The 12,939-nt window shown below is 37.4% G+C and overlaps 1 protein-coding gene across 1 annotated transcript in view; it reads left to right on the top strand.

The window, feature by feature from the left end:
• The window catches only part of GRID1 (glutamate ionotropic receptor delta type subunit 1), a 722,282-nt gene that overhangs the window by 572,000 nt on the left and 137,343 nt on the right, over window positions 1-12,939 (top strand). The gene's annotated exons all lie outside the window — the stretch shown is intronic.

The raw sequence follows: 12,939 nt of genomic DNA, 5'->3' as shown, positions 1-12,939 counted from the left end.
TTGGTCACAAATTAGATGAACAAATGAAGGCTATACTAAGTGAAATAAAGGAAAATGTACAGGAAACCAATAGTAATGGGAAGAAAACTGGGACTCAAATCAATGGAGTGGACCAGAAGAAAGAAACAACCAACCAAACAGAAAAGAATGAAGAAACAAGAATTCAAAAAAATGAGGAGAGGCTTAGGAACCTCCAGGACATCTTTAAAAGTTCCAACATCTGAATTATAGGGATACCAGAAGGGGAAGAGGAAGAGCAACAAGTGGAAAACTTATTTGAACAACTAATAAAGGAGACCTTCCCCAATCTGACAAAGGAAATAGACTTCCAGGAAGTCCAGGAAGCTCAGAAAGTCCCAGAGAAGCTGGACCCAAGGAGGAACACACCAAGGCACATCATAATTACATCACCCAAGATTAAAATGAAAAGGAGAATTCTAGAAGCAGCAAGAGATAAGGGGACAGTCACCTACAAAGAAGTTCCCATCAGACTGTCACCTGATTTCTCAAAAGAGACCTTGCAGGCAAGAAGGAGCTGGAAAGGAGTATTCCAAGTCATGAAAGGCAAGGACTTACATCCAACATTGCTCTATCCAGAGAAGCTTTAATTTAGAATGGAAGGGCAGATAAAGTGCTTCTCAGATAAGGTCAAGTTAAAGGAGTTCATCATCACCAAGCCCTTATTTTATGAAGTTTTAAAGAGACTTATCTAAGAAAAAGAAGATAAAAAACACACACAGTAAAATGACAGCAAACTCACAATTATTAACAACCACACCTAAAACAAAAACAAAAGCAAACTAAGCAAAACAACTAGAACAGGCACAGAACCACAGAAATAGAGATAACATGGAGGTTTAGCAACAGGGGAGTGGGAGGAGGAGAGAGGGGGAAAAGGTAAAGAGAATAAGTGTAAATGGTAGGTAGAAAATAGACAGGGAGAGGGCAAGAATAGTACAGGAAATGTAGAAGCTAAAGAACTTATGACGCATGGACATGAACTAAAGTCAGGGAATGTGGATGGGAGAGGATGTGCAGAGTGGAGGGGAGTGAGGGGGAAAATGGGACAACTGTAATAGCATAATCAATAAAATATATCTAAAAAAAGAAAAAAGTTACTTGTAAAGAAAAATAAAAATAATAATAATGAAAATAAGCTCAGCATTTCCAACATGCCAGTCATTTTATATACAGCCTACCCTAATCCGGTAAAGACTCTTTAAGGTATACTGTAACTATTTTGCAGGTGAAGAAACAGAATCAAAGAGGCTAAGTTACTTGCCCAAGATCATGTGGTATGTAAGGGGAGGCAATAGAATTTGAACCTGAGTTTGACTCTCAAGCCCAACAACCTCTTTCTATTATGCCTTGCTATCTTGTTCTTGGCCCACCGGATGAAACTCAAGGAAAGGGGGTTCTTTCCTTTGGGGAAGGGGGTATCTATGAGTATACTATGCTCTTTTTCATCTCCATTACTTTATACATGCTCTTCCTTTAAGGAGCAATGGCCTTTCTGTTGTTCTCTGTTTGGAGAAATCCTAATCACTCTTTAACATCATGTATCCTTTTCCTTGTCATACTTTTTGTGAGCTTTTTAGGCCCCGAGGATTGTTCTTTTCTCTGTCTTTCCACTATGCATTCTACAAATTCTCTTCTGATGAGTGACCCATGATTTTAATTACTTTCTATTATTGTAATTTTTTCCCTCCAAGGCTACAAATTTCTTTAGGACAGGGACTATGCTTTGTTCATTTCTGTCACCTATGCTTGCCAGTTTCTGGCATGTGGTGGGCTTCAATAGATGTTTAATTAATCAATCTTTTGACGATTTGATGGAAGAAATCACCCTGTGAATCATTGCCCAGATTTGGAAAATGACACCTGTGATGGAAGTGAGGCCATCTTCCCCTCCATCTGTTGACTAAATAGTCATTTAGGCCGCTTTGATGTGGATTTTAACATCATATGGGGATTTCGCTAGATCAGTGATCTCATGGGTGAAATAGGCCATTAAGTGAATAATTTATTACAGGTCTTTCATTTCCTAAAACTTGAGAAGGAAATGACACCTTGCTATATTTACTATCTAGATTGACACTGGTGCTTGTAAGGGAATGATTCTGCCATGACGCCCTGATAGTCTTGCATGTATCCAGACAGGCCACACAGGCAAAAGCTTGAACTGCAACTGAGGTAAATCTTACTGGAATGCCTTGTGATCCCTCTGGAACATGAGCAAAGGGAGGCCTGTGAGGAGCGGCTCTGCAGTCATCTCCCACTCTCCTCCCTATTTGCTTTGTGAGGCTGTCCTGAGACAGTTTCTTCTTGCCTCGCAGGTTCTCTAGTAAGTTATGAGACTTTCTGTACACTGGGTTTAACTGCAGTCTATATAACCACTTAGTTGAAGTCTAGAACTGGCTCTCAGCAACAGGCCCCCCTACCTCTGTGTCACAGTCCTCCAGACCCTTTTGTGTGTGCTGTCATGTTTGATACGTGGTAAGAAGCACCCAGGGAGCTAGCACATTTGGCTACTCTCCTTTCTATGCCTGTATAAATAACAGAACTATGAATCTAAAAATACCTTGTTGTATCCTTATCAGCTTAATGCATCAGGCTTGGCTGGGCTTTGCCTGTGTGCGTGACAGTCCTGTTCACATATGGCAGAGCTGCCCAGCAATCTGCAGTAAAGAATGGCTTCCTTTGATTTTCAGTCACCACCAACCACTATTTTGAGGAAGTATAATAGCATGAATTTCTAAAAATATGAGATGAAATAAAAGGCATACAAAATACAGAAGTTCCTCCCTCTTTTAGTTAAGTTAGATTATTCAGTGGGATCTGTCAAATTGCTAGGTGTTTATAAACACTTCTTATTTTTCTACTTATCTTATTGAGGACTAGAAACAGTTTGAGGGCAGGCATTGGTCCATGGACCACAACCACACAGTGCTTCTGTGTGGAGTGTGAGGTGCCCAAGGGAACAGTAGGGATTTTAGAACACAGATGGTTTGCCTGAGGGCTCAAGTTTTTATTTGATCTCAATAAATTATAATGTATTGCAACTCATATTTGCAATTTAAGGGATTCATTGGTAATACTGAGTTCTAAAAACAGCTTAAAAGTTACATGTTGCAGTTTATAGATTGGAGATAGTACTAGTAAGATCGACACAGCTAACCATATGAAAATGGAGGAGTAGACATTTCTCCAGATCTTAGTCTCAGCTCCCTGTCAGCTATATTATAAGGTAAAAACAATAACAATATATTCTTATATTATAGGAAGTTGGTTAAAAATTCCATGTTATTAATAGAAGTATTTAAGATAGTCAATTTATAGTGAGTTAAGTATACATATGTCTTGAAATATTCCCTAATGATAATATGATTTATTGAGTCTGGCAAGAAACTTAAGAATAATTTATTGTATCTGTATCTCTACTTGTAAAATTCCACTTTATATATATATAATGTATACATTATGTTAGTATATATAGTATTCATAAATAATAATTCATATATTGTTTTGAGGCTTAACACTCCTTCACTGATGGAGTAGTATCTAGGAAATGTGAGACCATGGCACGAGGTAACCTACATGGCTTTGTTGAACCTTGGAGAAGGTAGTCAGTCAGGCACATCTCAACCTTTACCCTTGTAAGCCCAGGTCAGCATCTCTGGACTTGATCCATCTGCAGTGTGTCTCTAAGAGCATGAGCTCAGTGCTGGCCCAGGGATGTGTTTCCCAACAATTCTACATCATAAAGGGCCCGAGGGCTGGGATTGTGTGCTTTGGTCTTGTACCAATTACAAAGATCATAAAGATAGACTCAAGGGGTGCATTGACTCTTTCTCTGGTTTGTTTATTCCAAGCTTTGTTAAAGAATGTTGATTGAAGAAAGGCCACTGTGGGAAGGCTGATGTGCCTCTGTCCTGGCAGTCAGAGTAGGCTGACCCACATAAATGAGGGGGTGCTCATGATGACTTTCAGTTGGTCACTGGCATGGCCATTCCATGGGCTTTTCAGCCCGAAACACTGCCTTCCTACATGAAAGCATGATTTAATTGAAAATTACAGTTTATTTTTCTCGTTATAAAAACAAGCCAAGCTCATTATTAAATGTTTTTAAATACGTTAAAGATTTTAAATACTGAAAGATCATATTTCTTATTCTGCTTTACCTGTTTCACCTATCATAACCTCCCTCTTTTTTGGCAACTGTCAGTTTCCTCTTTTGTTTCATTTTGTTTAGAGTACATGTGTAAGTGTAATCATGTGGTCTTTGTCTTTCTTGTCTTACTTATTTCACTTAGCATAATACCCACTAGGCCCATCCATGTTGTCACAAATGGCAAGATTTTATTCTTTTTTTATTGAGGTGAAATATTCCATTGTATTCACATCTTTTTAAAATCCACTTGTCTATATAGATCAGGACCTAGGCTACTTCCATACCTTGGCTACTGTAAATAATGCTATAATGAACATGGGGGCCAACTACACTTTAATAAGGAAATTTTTAAAAAGTGCATTGAATTCTAAAGAAAAAAACCAGCAATAATTTCATTCCTTAAAGGAATCATTGTTAACTTTTGTATGTATCCATTTATTTTTATCTACTACGATCTATTCTATATCCTCATACTATATGACATATATTAATATTAAATATATATGGTTGTAATAAGAATAATATATTTATCATTTGTCTTTTTTTCTTTTTAAAGTCATGTAATCTCAATTCCCCACCTCTTACCTCTACTGACCTCCCATGTTACAAAGCTCAACAAGTGAAGGCATGTGGACTCACTGAAATGATGAGCAGTAGTACATTCTTATTCTGAATGTGACCTTGTCCCCTAATGTCACCTTTGTCTCCTGTATAAATCTTTTCCAAATTCTTTCCCAGACCTACCCCACTGCGGAGCTTGTTAGAGCCAGCTCTGTTCATCCCTAATATCTGTTGATTTCATTTGCATGTGATTTGGCCCATTTATGATACCATTACCAGGAGAAGGAGGCCTGTAACCAGGGCAACCAGAGGGATGCTTTTGCAATTCAGACTTAGCCAGACTTTCTGCTCTGCTTAGTTGGGTTCTGATCTACTCTTGGCTCCTTCCTCTCTTGATATGGTAAGAATGTACACACTCAGGATGCCCCTCTCTCTCATGTCCTTTTCTCCCAGAGCCATCTTTCAATCTACTGACACAACACATTCTATTTCTACTGACTAAACATTTATTAAACAGTTATAAAATTTCCCTTCTAATTATAACTACCTAACATTTTAGGGGTATCATATGTTCTAATGTTACTATAAACTTTAATAATAATTTTTAACACTGCACAATAATTATGTCTCTTAACTAACAATTCTCTAACTTGGATTTTGGAGTATCATTTTTTGTTTGTTTTTATCATTATATTTAGTTCCCTGATGATCATCTTTACGGGTATGTTTTCTTTTATTTTTATTTTTTTAATTTTTAAAAATTTTTAAAAAATTTTTCTATCTTTTATATGTAAACTTCTTTCTCCGTAAAGTTTCCCAGAACTGAAATGATTGGTCAGGAGGTGTAGTTGAAAGGCTCTTGATGTATACTGCTAAGTACCTTCCACAGAACATCAGTGTACTCTGGATTATATTATTCTCATTTTACTTTATCATCACTAGGTATATTACTTTCAAAAATATATTTATTTTAAAAAAGATTTTATTTATTTATTTTTAGAGGGGAAGGGAAGGAGAGAGGGAGAGAAATATCAATGTATGGTTGCCTCTCGTGTGTTCCCTGCTGGGAACTGGCCTGCAACCCAGGCATGTGCCCTGATTGGGAATGGAACCACTATCCTTTGGTTCACAGGCCCATGCTCAATACACTGAGCTATACCAACCAGGGCCAAAAAATATTTTTATAAGCAGGAGATAGCATTATCACTACAGCTTGTCTTATGTTGTTAGGTTGAACATATTTTCACACTTGTTAGGTAATTGGATATTCTATTTTGTGGAAATGTTTGTAGTTTTTTCCACAAAATTACCAGTTTCCTCTCTTTTTAGTTTTTACAAATATTTATGTTGCAAGGTATTCTGTCTATTAAGGCAGTACAGATACCCTGTTTTTGACACAAAAGTATTACACCTTTCAACTAATCATGATGATGATTAGATGATCAAGTTCTTAAGTGAAAATAGGTCAGAAGTGTCTTGTACCTCTGAGCTGAATGTTCTCTGAATTTTGGGTGAGGAAAAGCACTGTATGAGCTTATTTTAGGATTCTTCCAGATCCTTACTCTATTCACCTATCTGCACTGAGATAGATGTTCCTGTTGGAATTTAGCTAGCTATAAAAATAGGCATGCATAAATGCATTATTTGTTATAATGACAGTAATAATCATTAGCTTCTATTGAGTGCCTGCTCTGTGCCAGGCATTTTAACAAGTGCTGAGGGTACTGCTGAAAATGGGTCAAAAATATTCTGTCCTTATGTATCATATATTCTAGTGACTGGAGATAAACTATACACATAAAAATGTTAGCAATTATATAAAATAATTTGGGTAACTTCATTCATACTATTCAGAAATGAAATGAGAATAAAAGAGACTGGAACTTAGGGAGTCTACTTGGATAGGATCGGCATGGATTCCCTTTGGAGAAAATGAGAACAGATTGATGCCAAGAAACCAATGCAAAATACTTCAGGGTAAAATATTTCTAGAGGAAAAACATGTACAAAGACTCTAAACTAGGAAAGATTTTGGAATGTCTGAGAAACAGAAAGAAGGCCAGAGTGGCTGTTTTAGATAACTAGGAGGAAATAAGATGTTATTAGAGGACTGAACAGGGATCATGGAGAATGTTGTAGGTCATGCTTAGAAGTATAGATCTTTAATTGGGAGCTAATGAAGCATTTTAAAGTAAGAATGATATAAAATCATTTATGTTTCTAAAACATCACTGCCTGCTGTGAAGGGTAGACTAGAGTCAGGATAAGTTAGATTGTGCTATTGGCATAGAATATGAGTTTGTTTCTTGCTTATGCAAAGTTAGTTGCTTAAGCAAAGACTTCAGAGATGTCCTTGACTTCACCTTCCATGTAAAATCCACATGCTAGTAATGAGGGCAGGCATCTAAGTTCTAACAAATGTAATGTTTGCAAAAGTGTTTCTTCTTTTGGTCCAGAGTGCATAAGAGTTTGTGTGTTTATCCTTCCATTTCTTCTTTAGTGCCATGGAGGTTGCATGTTTGTAGCTTATAATCACAAGATAGACGTTGTCGGAATCCCTGAGTCACTGCATAGAGAACATATTCTCTGGAAGTGACTCCAACTTACTAAACTGAGGCGTAGAAATGTAGAGGAAGATAGGGATAATTGGTAAACAGTAACTACCTGTAACCATGTGCAGCTGGCATGGAAATAGTAATAATAATAGGGATACCCATTACAAGGCATCTTCAATGATCTTGGTAATGATGGCTGAGATGTGGGAGGTAGCAATAGAGATAGTTCAATGTCAGGATATATTTTAGGATAATGTAGAATCAAAAGCAGGTGGCTTTTATGTGGGAGGTAAAATCAGGGATGAATCTAATGTTTTTGACTTAAGCAACTGAGTGGTGGTACATATAACTGAGGCGAGGAAGAAAATAAAAGATTATTGAATGATGTGTATTTAGAGAGTTTGGGGATCAAAAGTTATGTTTTAGAGATTTTTGACTCTGAGCTTTCTATTTGGTATTCAAATGGAGATGTCAAGTTGGAACCTGAACATTGGAATCTGGAGTCCAGGGAAGAAGTCTGTTCTAGGAATATAAATTTGGAAGGGTTTAGAACACAGGTAGATTTTAAAACTCACAAGAACCTGCCATCAATGTTATTATATTCTTTATTTTTTAAAGAAGCAAGGCCTGAGACTAAAATGGAGTAAGTAGCTTGCCCAAGGTTATAATTAGCATGTAATTGGGATAGTGTTCAAATTCAAGTCTGTCCAAACTTATTCTTTCAAAGCTAATGGTTGCTTTAGAATAATTTCTTTTAGTTTTTTATTGTTATTATATTACAGTTATCCTAATTTTCCCCCTTTGCCCTCCTCCACCTAGCCCACCCCCTTCCCACAGTCCATCCCCACCACATTGTCCATGTTCATGGGTTATTCATACATGTTCTTTGACTAGTTCCTTCCCCTTTTTCCCACTGTTATCCCCCTCCCCTCTCCCTTCTGGTCATTGTCAGTCTGTTCCATGTTTCCATGCCTCTGGTTCTATTTGCTCATTAGTTTATTTTATTCATTAGGTTCTTCTTGTAAGTGAGATCTTATGGTATTTATCTTTTACCAACTGGCTTATTTCACTTAGCATAATACTCTCCAGTTTCATCCATGCTATCACAAAAAGTAAGAGATCCTTCTTTCTTTCTGCTGGGTAGTATTCCATTGTGTAAATGTACCATAGTTTTTTGATCCACTCATCTACTGATGGGCACTTATACAATGTCAACTTATTCTTCCATTTTATAGCTCTCAACCCTCTGTTTTTTCATACATGGTTTCACTAGCAGAGAAAGTATATGAGAAAATTCCTACCATCAATTTTCAGGTGATAACTATGAGACATAGGATATTCAAAGTAATTGTCTAAGATCATATAATACTACTCAGGGAACCTTATTCTTGATCTGCAAGTCTTTCAGCTGTACTGCATTATACTACACTGTACTGCCTCTTAATATAAAAGGAGTCCCGTGAACATTTTACTGCATTTCATTCATTTCCATTCAATTACAAATGCCCTTACTGAGAATTTGCCCTGGGATTTGGAGGTCAGAAACAGGCAAATACTCTTAGCTGCTAACCTCCGGATGCACACAGTGGAGATGGCCAGATGCCCCTTACTCTTGAGACTCATTTTCCTGCACATAGCCTTAGCTTACCAGAGGCAGAGCCCTCTGCAAATCTTACATGGTAGTGTATTGATAATTTTCTGTTTTTTTTTTCCATTGTGGAAATAAAGATGCTTTATTTGGGTTACCTTCAGATCTGAGTTATATATGTAATCTAAAGAAGAATTGCGAGTACTGGAAGCAAATATTATTTACCTTCTGATTATGGACTATGAAAGGGAAAGTAAGAGGTGGGAAGAACCATTCTTCTCCTATACCGTCTACATAGTCAGCTCAAGGGATCTACTAATCCATGTAAAGTTTTCAAAACTCTGTCTCTTGGTTTCTATTTCCTAATACCACTCCCAGGTTATATATACTAATCACTTTTATGAGTAGATTTTAACTTTTTATCATCACCTTTATAATACATTTTCTGGGCTAATATTGGCTGTTTGACTCTAGTGCTGAAGGAATTGAGGCTCTATTTTCCTTCTGTGCAATTGGAAAAGTCTCTGAAGTGCAGGGCTAGAAGGAAGGAACAGGAAGAAAGAGATATGAGGCCTGTGAAGATTCCAGGTTGTTCCAGTGTAATAATCTCACTCCCAGGAGGTCAATAAAATGTTGAGAGAATGGGAGAATGCTGCCCTCAGGGATGTGTCTGGCTTCTGTGCCTTATGAGTAGCCTCAGAGTTTAGATGAGATTCCATTACCATGGAAGCTAACCTTTGGGACATTTGTTCTTTCTTTCTTCCTTTATAAAATAAGGAAATGCTTATGTAGGCCATACTATGTGCAGAGGGAACATTTTACAAGGAAAGTCCAGTGGTCTTGGATTTAGAAGTCTTAAATTTACAGCCTCCCTGAAATATTTAGTAGACACTCAGCAAGTCTGAGCCTCAGTTTCTCCACTAGCAAAATTGAGGATAGTAATTGCTATTTTGCTTACCTCACAAAGTGTTTGTGGCAATCAATGGGATGTAGTGTGTGATGATGCTTTGCAAAGTAAAAACAAATCCACTTACTATGTGGGAGGCGTTACTTTAGATGCTGTGAGAATAGAAAGGAATGAATCAGCACTTTCCTTAAGATGAGCATGAGGACAAATGCATAGGAACCTTATTATTGATGCACAATAAACTATCCCCAAACTCAGTGGCTTCAAACAGAAACCATTGTATTATACTTTACAAATTCTGCAAGTCAGGGCTTTGGTTGGGCAGGCCTTGGCTGGGAGATTTTTGCATCTTGTAGCATCAACTGAGATCACTTAGTTATACTTAGCCGGCAAGTTCAAGAGTTTACTTGTATGTTTAGCACTTTGACAAGGTCATAGAAGCATGAGCCCATGTGGAACTATCTTCCAGGGCTCCTACATGCGGCCTTGTCAGCACAGTAAGTCTCAGGGCTATTGGATATATTACATGAACAAGTGTTATAAGAGAACAAATTAGATGTTGCATAGCTGCTTAGAATGTAACCTGAGAAATCACAGTGTCATTTTCACCATAATGAATAAATTCCAAGTGAAAACAGTCAGAATTCAAGGAGAAGAAGAGAGGTTAGGCTCTACATTATCATGGGTAAGTGACAAGGCCACAATCTAGAAGAACACGAGGTAGATGATGTTGTTCCTACCCTTGGAAGATACAATCTGATGTAGTCCTTCCTCTGGGCACTATGACTCACACCCCTCCCAGATGCAAACTACACTTACTCCTTCCCTCAAGAATCTCAGAGTCTCACTGCATAATGGCATCAGATCAAAGTCCAGGATCTTATCATATAAATCAGGTCAAAGAGAGAATGAAGCTCTTTGAGTTCAGATTCTTGGATTTGGCTCTTCAAGTATAGTTCCTGTCTGTCTGAAGACATCAGTGTAAAAAGACAAGTTATGTGACCTCCCCATACATAATATATTAAGGTAAGACAGTGGTAGGATAAGTACAATAAACATTACCATTCATAAGGGAAAGACGTGATGGGAGACACATAATGGTTGCTGGTCTGGAGAGTAATTCTGTTATCCATCTGGACTAATGTTATTAACATCATGATTAGGGCCTGTTTCTGCTACCTGGGAATGATTCTCCACCTTATCCATCCTTTGAGCTCTTCATTCTGCCATCTAAGCCATCCTTATTTTTCCATAAATGTATGCTGTGTTTACAGCTGAACAGTTTTTCTTGGCTACTTCCTGTACATAAGAAGTTCAGGGACCTGAAAGTGTGTTTCATTTTACATTTTTTTTTTGTCTCATTTAGTCTAAACTGGCTGTGCTTCTGTCATTACAGTTCTTTAAAAAATTGTGTGTTTTTATTAAGTTTATTGGTTATTCACTACATTAGATGAAGAGCACCTCTACAGATTTCTTGGAGACAGGTTCTTCTCTCCCTTGGGTTCCCTAACAGGCTGCTATGGATTTTTAGGAGCTTTTGTCACACACTCGTTAGGTTGTAGAAAGACACTTTTCTCTCTGAATGGTCTACAAGACACTACTTTAAGTATTTCTGAGGCCTTAGAAAAGGGTTTTACAGTTGCACTTTTGATTTCATGGGTTCACATTTTCTGAGTAGCTTGTGGGATTTGTTCTTTGTATCAAGATCCTGTATAATTTTCTGCTAGACAAGACTGCCTTTAAGAAATACTTTTATTGTTGAATTCAACAAATCATGGCTTCTATATATTTTCTCTAAATTTTTTAAACAAAAGTCCTTTAGTCTCTCTATGAACTATCTATGCATGTATGCTTACATTCTGGTATACATCTAAGAGAAAACAGAGTACTTTAATATTCTGATTGATATTTTGTTAGCAAGATCCTTCAGTTTATTAAGTAGATTTTTCTATTTTCCATATCACTTCTGGTGACAATTTTGCTAAATTTTCTGCCATGGTGTAACAAGGGTACTCTTTCCTCAAGCTTTGTTTTTTTTTTCTCTTTATTTTTTTAATTTAATTATTGTTCAAGTACAGTTTTCTGTCTTATATTCCCAGCCCTGCCCACCCCCCCAGTGCTCCCCACCTCCCTCCCATTTCCACCCCCCACCTTAGTTATTGTCCATGTGTCCTTTATACTTGTTCCTGTGAATCCTTCCCCTTTTCCCCTGTGATTCTCTCCCCTCTCCCCTCTGGTCCCTGTCAGCCTGTTCTGTATTTCAGTGTCTTTGGTCATATTATGCTTGGTTGTTTGTTTTGTTGTTTAGGTTCCTGATAAAGGTGAGATCATATGGTATTTGTCTTTCAGTGCCTGGCTTATTTCACTCAGCAGAATGCTTTTCAGTTCCATCCATTCTGTTGCAAAGGGTAGGAGCTCCTTCTTTCTTTCTGCTGCATAGAATTCCATTGTGTAAGTGTACCATAGTTTTTTGATCCATTCATTTACTGATGGGCATCTAGGTTGCTTCCAACTCTTGGCTATTGTAAATTGTGCTTCAATGAACATTGGTGTGCATAGGTTCTTTTGAATTGGTGTTTCAGGGTTCTTAGGATATACTCCTAACAGTGGAATTGCTGGGTCAAAAGGCATGTTCATTTTTAGTTTTCAGAGAAAATTCCATACTGTTTTCCATAATGGTTGTACCAATCTGCAATCCCACCAAGAGTGAACTAGGGTCCCCTTTTCCCCACAACCTCTCCAACACTTGTTTGTTGCTTTGTTTATGATGGCTATTCTGACCGGTGTAAAGTGGTACCTCATTGTGATTTTATTTTACATCTCTCTGATAGCTAGCGATATTGAGCATCTTTTCATGTGTCTCTGGATTCTTAGTATGTCTTCCTTGGAGAAGTGTCTGTCCAAGGCCTTTGCCCATTTTTTATTTGGGTTACTTGTCTTTTTAGAGTGGAGTCATGTAAGTTCTTTGTATATTTTGAAGATTAAACCTTTGTCTGAGGTATCATTAGCAAATATGTTTTCCCAAACAGTTGCTTCTCTTTTTATCTTAATACTGTTTTCCTTAGCCATTCAGAAGCTTTTAATTTTGATGAGATCCAATTTGTTTATTCTTTCATTTATGTCCTTTGCTCTAGGGGACTGAAATTGGAAAGCAATC

The sequence above is a fragment of the Sturnira hondurensis genome, unplaced genomic scaffold (assembly GCF_014824575.4).
Source record: "Sturnira hondurensis isolate 20B ecotype Veracruz unplaced genomic scaffold, ASM1482457v3 Scaffold0006496, whole genome shotgun sequence".
NCBI lineage: Eukaryota > Metazoa > Chordata > Mammalia > Chiroptera > Phyllostomidae > Sturnira > Sturnira hondurensis.
This window is presented reverse-complemented; position numbering and strand designations above follow the sequence as displayed.